Source organism: Littorina saxatilis, linkage group LG16, assembly GCF_037325665.1.
Source record: "Littorina saxatilis isolate snail1 linkage group LG16, US_GU_Lsax_2.0, whole genome shotgun sequence".
NCBI lineage: Eukaryota > Metazoa > Mollusca > Gastropoda > Littorinimorpha > Littorinidae > Littorina > Littorina saxatilis.
In genome coordinates this window covers 52,157,883-52,166,641 of record NC_090260.1, presented here as the reverse complement: position 1 = coordinate 52,166,641, position 8,759 = coordinate 52,157,883, and positions in this window count along the sequence as shown.

The window sequence follows — 8,759 nt, the reverse complement described above, 5'->3', positions numbered from 1 at the left end:
CATGCATTTCGTGCAAATTTCCCTGAATACAAACCTGACTTTTGTTTGTTCTGGGTCATTGGCCACCACTCTTTCATTCCCGCTTATACGAGGGGGTTACTGTGTTTCTATGAAAATGGGCGTCGTTGTGTGCATGTGTGAGTGTGTGTGTGTGTGTGTTTGTTTGTGTGCGTGCGTGCGTGTGTTTGTGTGCGTGTGTGTGTGTGTGTGTGTGTGTGTGTGTGTGTGTGTGTGTGTGTGTGTTCGAGTGTTGAAGTGTAAGTTTCCGCTATTTTTTTTGTCATTGCTTTATCTGTGTGTGTGTGTGTGTGTGTGTGTGTGTGTGTGTGTGTGTGTGTGTGTGTGTGTGTGTGTGTATGTATTTGTGTGAGTGCCTGTCTGCCTGTGTGTGCGTGCGTGCGGGTATAATTGTGCGTCTGTTCCTTCATACGTTTGTTTGCGTGTTCGCGCGTGCCGTGTGTGTGTGTGTGTGTGTGTTTGTGTGTGTGTGTGTTTGTGTGTGTGTGTTTGTGTGTGTGTGTGTGTGTGTGTGTGTGTGTGTGTGTGTGTGTGTGTGTTTTCGATGTTATGTGTGTGTTCGACGGTGTGTGTGTGTTCGACGGTGTGTGTGTGTGTGTGTGTGTGTGTGTGTGTGTGTTCGACGTTATGTGTGTGTTCGACGGTGTGTGTGTGTGTGTGTATGTGTGTGTGTGTGTGTGTGTGTGTGTGTGTGTGTGTGTGTGTGTGTACCCACTCCCCACACTATGATGAGCTGACTATATTTGCGCCTTGATATTTTATTCATGTTCTTACGTTTTATGCTGTTTATTGTGATTCACCACACCCGAGTTTATCGTAATTGAGATAATAAAGTGTTCTATGTCTATGTATTATGTCTAATACACATGCACACACGCACGTAGGCTACAAAAATCCAATCTTGACTTTGAACTTTATATAAACATACATCCTCTTCACAATTAACGAGGACAAACGTAATTTACAAACACCTAAGTACAACAATTTTTCTGTTTTAAAAATTCGGACACACATTTTCTCAAATAATATGAAATTCGCTGAACTTATCTTCTTTTCACTACACCTTATATCTTGATTCCCAAAAAATGGAGTTCTGCCTTTTTAAATTTACCAGTAACACAAACATTCGCTCTGACCAAACTATTTTTGTCCAGCAGTTTTACCGATACACAATCATTAAAAAAACACTACAAAAAGAGTTACTTTATTACTTTATTACTTTATACTTTAGAGTTTTAAGTTAACCGACTTCGCTACCACATAAACAACCTTTTTTTATTGTCCCCAACATTCTGGTCAACGAAATCATTATTATAGACAGTCATTCTATTTAAGGACAATTATCACAGCTTTCGTTCAACCAGTTAAAAACAACAATTATAGTAAAAGCTACAGCGCGATCAACGTTTGCCCATTTACGAACTCGCGATGAGATTTGTTTCTTCTGGTCACCAAGCCTACCGTTTACAAACGCATGCGCACTAATTGGGATTCCCCCAATTTTCTCGACCTTGACCTCAGAACTCTCGAAGCCACTACTTCGGCGTTCAATTTAGCTCGTGCATACCGAGTAGCTGGCAACTTTGCTTTCGAAGTTCCCACTTCCAATGTCAAGGGCCTCTCGCTTGACATAATTATACGACGATATCGCATCTCAAGGGTCCTTACCCATCCAAAAGAAACCTCCAGCGCATACTACAATTGCAGGACATTCCGTTTTTAAAGGCAGCTCATTGGGAAATTATCTCAGACACAATATCGAAGACGTGAAATGCGTCAATCGAGCAACTGTCGTAACTTGGCTACCTTGCACCATAGACACGGACTGTGACATTCTTGTTTAATTTAGGTGAAATGCTTAAAACAGAGTGACTCAAAAGCGACAGTTCGATCAGTTACTGACCGAAAAAAACGTGCTCGAGTCATTCGGCGAAGGTGGCGAGCTTTCAAACCAGCACGACTGAATAACTCAGAATGCCTTTTTTCATCATGCCTCTATTCTACACGAGTAACATAGTGCAGTGGTAACGGTTCCGGACTCTCGTTCATTTGCTCCGGGTTCAAGTTCCGCCGGGAGCTATATATTTTTTATTAATCTTTTCCTTTTTAAGCCTCCGCAATTGCATTCCGGCTGCAAAAACCGGGTTTTGCCTCTGTGTTAATTTTATTCATTTGCAAAAGAAACCTTCCTATGCTTTGAAAAAATCATATCATGTCTTGACTTTCAACTGTACGCGCGTGTGTATATGTGTGTCACTACGGTGAGTATGTGTGTGTGTGTGTGTGTGTGCGTGTATTTGTGTGTGTGTGTGTGTGTGTGTGTGTGTGTATGTGTGTGACGTGTCACTTGTGTCATCATAGTTTCAGTGTGTGTATGAGTGTAGATTGAGAGAGAATGAGAGAAAGTGAGAGAGAGTGATTGTGTGGTTATTTGTTTGTGACTGTGTGCGTGCGTGTATGGGTGCGTGTGTGTGTGTATATGTGTGCGCGCGAGCGCGCGCGTGTGTGTGTGTGGTGTGTGTGTGTGTGTTTATGTCAGTATGTGCATGAGTGTACGTTTGTCTGTGTGTGCGTGTGTCGTAAGAGAGAGAGAGAGAGAGAGAGAGAGAGAGAGAGAGAGAGAGAGAGAGAGAGAGAGAGAGAGAGAGAGCGACACTTCTTTGGCAATTTTGGACCAGACGACAGCGTCTTTATGTTTAACAGTTAGACTGTTCTGAAACTGATTTGGACAGAATAACCGTTCTTTCGTAAAACACTTCTGTCAAGAGTACAGCAATTTCACTATCTGAAAAAGGCGCAGAACGCCCCTCTGTGTCTACTTTCTTTTTGAGCGGCACACGTGCCTTGCCATTTTCGTTGACTGCCATGTTGATAGAAACGTGCGCATGCGTATTAGTAGGGATTCCCCCAATTTCCCCGACCTTGACCTTAATACTCTCGCTGTCACTACTTTGGCGTTCAAGTCAGTTCATGCATTGTGAACAGTTAGAAAGTTGACTTCGGGAGTTCCCACTTCGAAAAGAGGCCTCTACTTCCAGTGTTTCTTACTTCTAGTTCATGCATACGGGCCCTGAGTAGCAGAAGAGCTTTCGTGATCGTCAGCGTAAGGCTGGCTGTCTTCAAGGCAATTCCTAGATGAACAACTTAACACTGCGTTCGATTATTCGCCCGTTTCTTAAGCTAGAGCTTTGAAACTGTACACGCGACTAGGGCTACATGAACGCTTTACAATACATACAATATAGTTGACTCTCGCGTTATTTAAAGGTCACAACAAGGTCATTACCAGGCAAAAACGAGGGAAAACCGACGGAAAGTACCATTTTCTGCAACTGTTTGTTAGAAAAAGCTTTCAAATTCAATTATTTTGGGGGGATTAACGCATCTCTAGACATGACAATCATCCGATTATCAGACATCAATTGTGGAGGTCACGACAAGGTCATTACCAGGCAAACAAGAGGCGAAGCCTTCAAGGCTCACGTAAGAAATCGACAAACAGTAACACAAACTCAATCACTCCGTCACACATACACACACACACACACACACACACACACACACACACACACACACACACACACACACACACACACACACACACACAGTAAGCATAGGTGAAACTATGCAAGAAAGCGAGACCCTGGATCTGCCAAGAAGTCTCGGCCCGCTCACAATAACAATGACCGAGACTTTCAGTAATTCCTTTGCGTGACGTCTAACCCTCTTACGTCATAATGTGACGTCTTCAAATAGTTTCTATCACACACGTCGAACACTTTTGACCGAGACTGACGTAATCCATAGACTCGGAAATGTTAAAGTTTCTACCACAGACATACACACATACATACATACATACGCACGCACAGACAGACAAAGTTTATCATCGCATAGGCTACACTTACGTGAGCCAAAAACGAGGGAAAACCGAGGGAAAATACCATTTTCTGCAACTTGTGTGAAATTAAAAGCTTTCAAACTCCATCTTCTTCTGGTATTGGCGCATCTCTAGGCATGACAATCATCTGATTAAGAGTCCTCAATTTTCAAGGTCACTACCAGGTCATTACCAGATAGAACCGAGAGAAAACCGAGAAAAAATACCATTTTCTATAACTTTTTTGTAAGTAAGAGCTTATAAACTCCATCTTCTTCTGGGATTAGCGCTGATTTCTATGACCCTGAAGTCCGAGGAAAGTTTTCTTGGCCCATGCCTAGTTTGAAGGTCATGACAAGGTCAAGTTTACACGTTTTCTATTTGTGTTCGGCTATTTTCTAAGCTAAAGCTGTTGAGGCAGATTCATGACATCTTCCTTCGCCCACAGGGGCTCTAGGGGGGTGGGCGGGGCTGGATGTAATAGGGGTAGAAGAGAAGGGGAGAGAGAAGAAAAAGTCAATGTTAAGGTGTTCATCTACCGATAGCCTTGCGGTCTGCAAGCCTGACTCTGAGGATCACACCGGCTGTCCTGGCACTCAGACGAGTCATAAAGTTGATATATTTTCCGTCGTTTTACCCAGTAATGACCTTGTTGTGTGACCTTTAAATATTACGAGAGTCAACAATATTTGTTTCATGTCTTATAATGCCCTACACGTGTGTAAAATCCCATCCTTGTCATGACCTTCAAAGTAGGCATGGGTCAAGAAAACTTTCCAAAGACTTCAGGGTCATTGAAATCAGCGCTAATCCTAGAAGAAGATGGAGTTTATAAGCTCTTACTTACAAAAAAGTTGCAGAAAATGGTATTTTCCCTCGGTTTTCCATCGGTTTTATCTGGTAATGACCTTGTTGTGACCTTGAAAATTTAGGACTGTTAATCAGATGATTGTCATGTCTAGAGATGCGCCAATACCAGAAGAAGATGGAGTTTGAAAGCATTTACTTACACACAAGTTGCAGAAAATGGTATTTTCCCTCGGTTTTCCCCAGTAATGACCTTGTCGTGACCTCCACAATTCATGACTGTTAATCAGATGATTGTCATGTCTAGAGATGCGCTAATCCCAGGAAACAATTGAATTTGAAAGTTCATTCTTACAAACAGTTGCAGAAAATGGTACTTTCCCTCGGTTTTTCTTCGGTTTTACCTGGTGATGACCTTGTTGTGTGACCTTTAAATATTACGAGAGTCAACAATATTTGCGTTATGTCTCATAAATCCCAAGACGTGTGCAAAGCTAGTTGTAGTTAAGCTTTAGCTTCGAAAATAGCTGACGTCCAGAAAGTATTTTATTTGATCGTAAAAGATATTCCCAAATAGAAAACGTGTAAATTTGACCTTGTCATGACCTTCAAAGTAGGCATGGGTCAAGAAAACTTTCCTCGGACTTCAGGGTCATTGAAATCAGCGCTAATCCCAGAAGAAGATGGAGTTTATAAGCTCTTACTTACAAAAAAGTTATAGAAAATGGTATTTTCCCTCGGTTTTCTCTCGGTTCTATCTGGTAATAACCTTGTTGTGACCTTGAAAATTGAGGACTGTTAATCAGATGATTGTCATGCCTAGAGATGCGCCAATACCAGAAGAAGATGGAGTTTGAAAGCTTTTACTTACACACAAGTTGCAGAAAATTGTATTTTCCCTCGGGTTTCCCTCGTTTTTACCCGGTAATGACCTAGTCGTGACCTCCACAATTGATGTCTGATAATCGGAATATTGTCATGTCTAGAGATGCGTTAATCCCAGGAAACAATTGAATTTGAAATCTTTTTCTTGCAAACAGTTGCAGAAAATAGTACTTTCCTTCGGTTTTCCCTCGTTTTTGCCTGGTAATGACCTTGTTGTGACCTTTAAATAACGCGAGAGTCAACTATATTTTACGTATTGTAAAGCGTACATGTAGCCCTAGACGCGTGTAAAGTCTCAAAGCTCTAGCTTAAGAAACGGGCGAATAATCGAACGCAGTGTTAAGTTGTTCATCAAGGAATTGCCTTGAAGACAGCCAGCCTTACGCTGACGATCACGAAGGCTCTCTTGCTACTCAGATGAGTCACAAAGTTCATTTTTCAAATATTCAGCATCATTATATTGGCTCTAGCTCTTATCAGAAATAATGCTACCTCTGAAAATAGAAATACATTATGCTCTGAACCAGATTGAGGAAGACTATTCCCATCTGTTATGTTTTGTTTCAAGCTGTAAACACTATCACTAGCAATTTTACCATAGCATTAAACCAAACGGCACCATTAAGTTGTCATATTTTGCTCGTGCATTGCTAAATGTATGTAGATAAACTTTGAAAGTCAGAAATGGGGTTCTGGAAACTAATCATGTCACACTGAACTCGCACCACAAAGCGACATTTGTTCAGGAAACGTCTCGCACGCTTTACTGGGCTGGGGGTTAGGAAGATTGGAAGGTCATAATGACATAGTATATGGTTCAAATCCATTCATATTATACAGATATTATGTAAAGACATCATACTTGACGAAAATATATCCATTGAAGCCAAACAACAATACTAGTCTTGTGTGAATTTATTTTTAATCAAAACTTACCTACATTTTGGACGAAGTCTTTCCTGGATTTAGGGTAGGGTTCATAATAATGATACTGTCACCAGCATCCTCGGCCAAAGCAGTCGAAAATTGTTTTGTGATAATCAAAAGATACCAACTAACACATTTATATGCAAAATGTACCAGTTTGAGTTCGTAATTTGGCTGAGAACTTCTTTTTTCAGAGGCAAGCGTCTGAAATGCTCGTGCATCACTCTTCAGGGTATAGTTGAATTTTGACTGAGAAGAGAAAGTGCGCCCTTGAATATTTCTTGTTAACATCGATTTTTATGTTTGGCAGGTCCCAAGCTTTCAAAAAATACCCATTTGGTAGAGTCCGCTTTTGGGTGCACGGTCAGCCCTCCGCCGTGACGAGTATAAGCAATTGTGAGAGAAGTCTGAAAAACATAATCTCTGATCCAATGCCGCCATTTAACCCCACCGGTGGTGCTGGCGGATGCACTAGCAGAATGAGTAATTTGAATACTTTTCCACGGCTTTGCTTTTTAACAGCATAAACCTTGCACAAAGTGAGAGCTCGGCTGAAGGGAGATTTTCTGAGTTTTACTGCTTTGGTGTTTCTGCCCTCGACCCGGAAGGCAATGGCGCGGAACTGTCGGGAAGTGAAGAGGTGACTGTTGGGACCCGCCTCAAGCTGTTCGCAATGGTACTCCATAATTCAAGTAAGTGATCGAGGCATTGATGGGTTGATAACATCCTGAACTCGGGTCAAAATGAGTCTTCGGGTCTCATTTATCCCTGACAGGATGCCTTTGTTTTCCTTCTCTGGAGAGGAAATCAATTTTGTACATATTTAGAGCTTTTCGTAATGTGTTATTGATATAAGCAGATTCGTGATCGTCGATAATAATTTTTCATGGTGTTGTGTAATTTTTTAATTTAGAAAGGAATTGTTATGTAAGACAGTTTCAAGCGAGCTATCTTTCGGGGATGTATTTACTGTGCAAACAACGCTAAATATGGCAAAAGTGTCACGTGATAATCAACTGTGGCTACAAAGCAGACGATACTTTTTTCCGTAGCCAGTTGGGAGTGATGCAATAATATAGCTATTCTGATGGACACGTGGGGGAATTCGGGGGCTGTGATTGGATGGTCTCTTCCGATCATCAAAGCATAATGCTACGGAAGTCGGCCATTTTTTGCCACTATCCAAAAGCATATTGGCAACAACAAAGACGCATTGTTCCGGTTTACCCATCTGTACCACACGATGTTTTAATCGACAACAGCATACACTGACAACTTGAAATTCTTCTCGGGTATGTTTTTCAGCTTTACAAATGTTGATAGCATACCCTTTTCTGCTAACTTCCCGATGAAACAGGACTAAACCGGAACCAATTATTTTCTGTCCCTAAACACCACAAAATGCCCAAAGTCGAAAGATGTAGTACAAACAGGGGAGTAAAACGGAACAGCCGTTTTTGTGTGCCTGTGTGAGCTCAGTTGCATGCCGACTGACACAAACTTTCGCATTCGGCTTTTCTTATCTCGTAACTCCACACTAAATACCCCACTTCCCCTCTGAAGTATTGATGTACAACCCATGGCACTAACATTCATGTAGTCGTTTATATATATATGAGGCTTATATCGCGCGTATTCCGTGGGTACAGTTCTAAGCGCAGGGATTTTTTATTTTTTTATTTTATTCATTTTATGCAATTTATATCGCGCACATATTCAAGGCGCAGGGATTTATTTATGCCGTGTGAGATGGAATTTTTTTTTTACACAATACATCACGCATTCACATCGGCCAGCAGATCGCTGCCATTTCGGCGCATATCCTACTTTTCACGGCTAATTATTCCAAGTCACACGGATATTTTGGTGGACATTTTTATCTATGCCTATGCAATTTTGCCAGGAAAGACCCTTTTGTCAATCGTGGGATCATTAACGTGCACACCCCAATGTAGTGTAGTCGTTTATAACTGAGGTTGAACAATTCGCTTCATGACGAGACAAGTATAAATGCCATTCACCCAAACTGAAAACTTCGCTGCCGTCTGCTCGCGTTGTACGGATTAGCTGTTCTCTTCTCCTCCTCTTGTTGCATCCTAGTTCTTCAGTTGTTTCTAGTTTTCCGTTGATGTTGTGTTTTGGTCTTCTTCATAAGTTGTCTTGTTCAAAATTTAAAAAAAACTCAAACTTCTTTTTGTTGTATACGAATGAACTAATAACAAGTCGCGTAAGGCGAAAATAC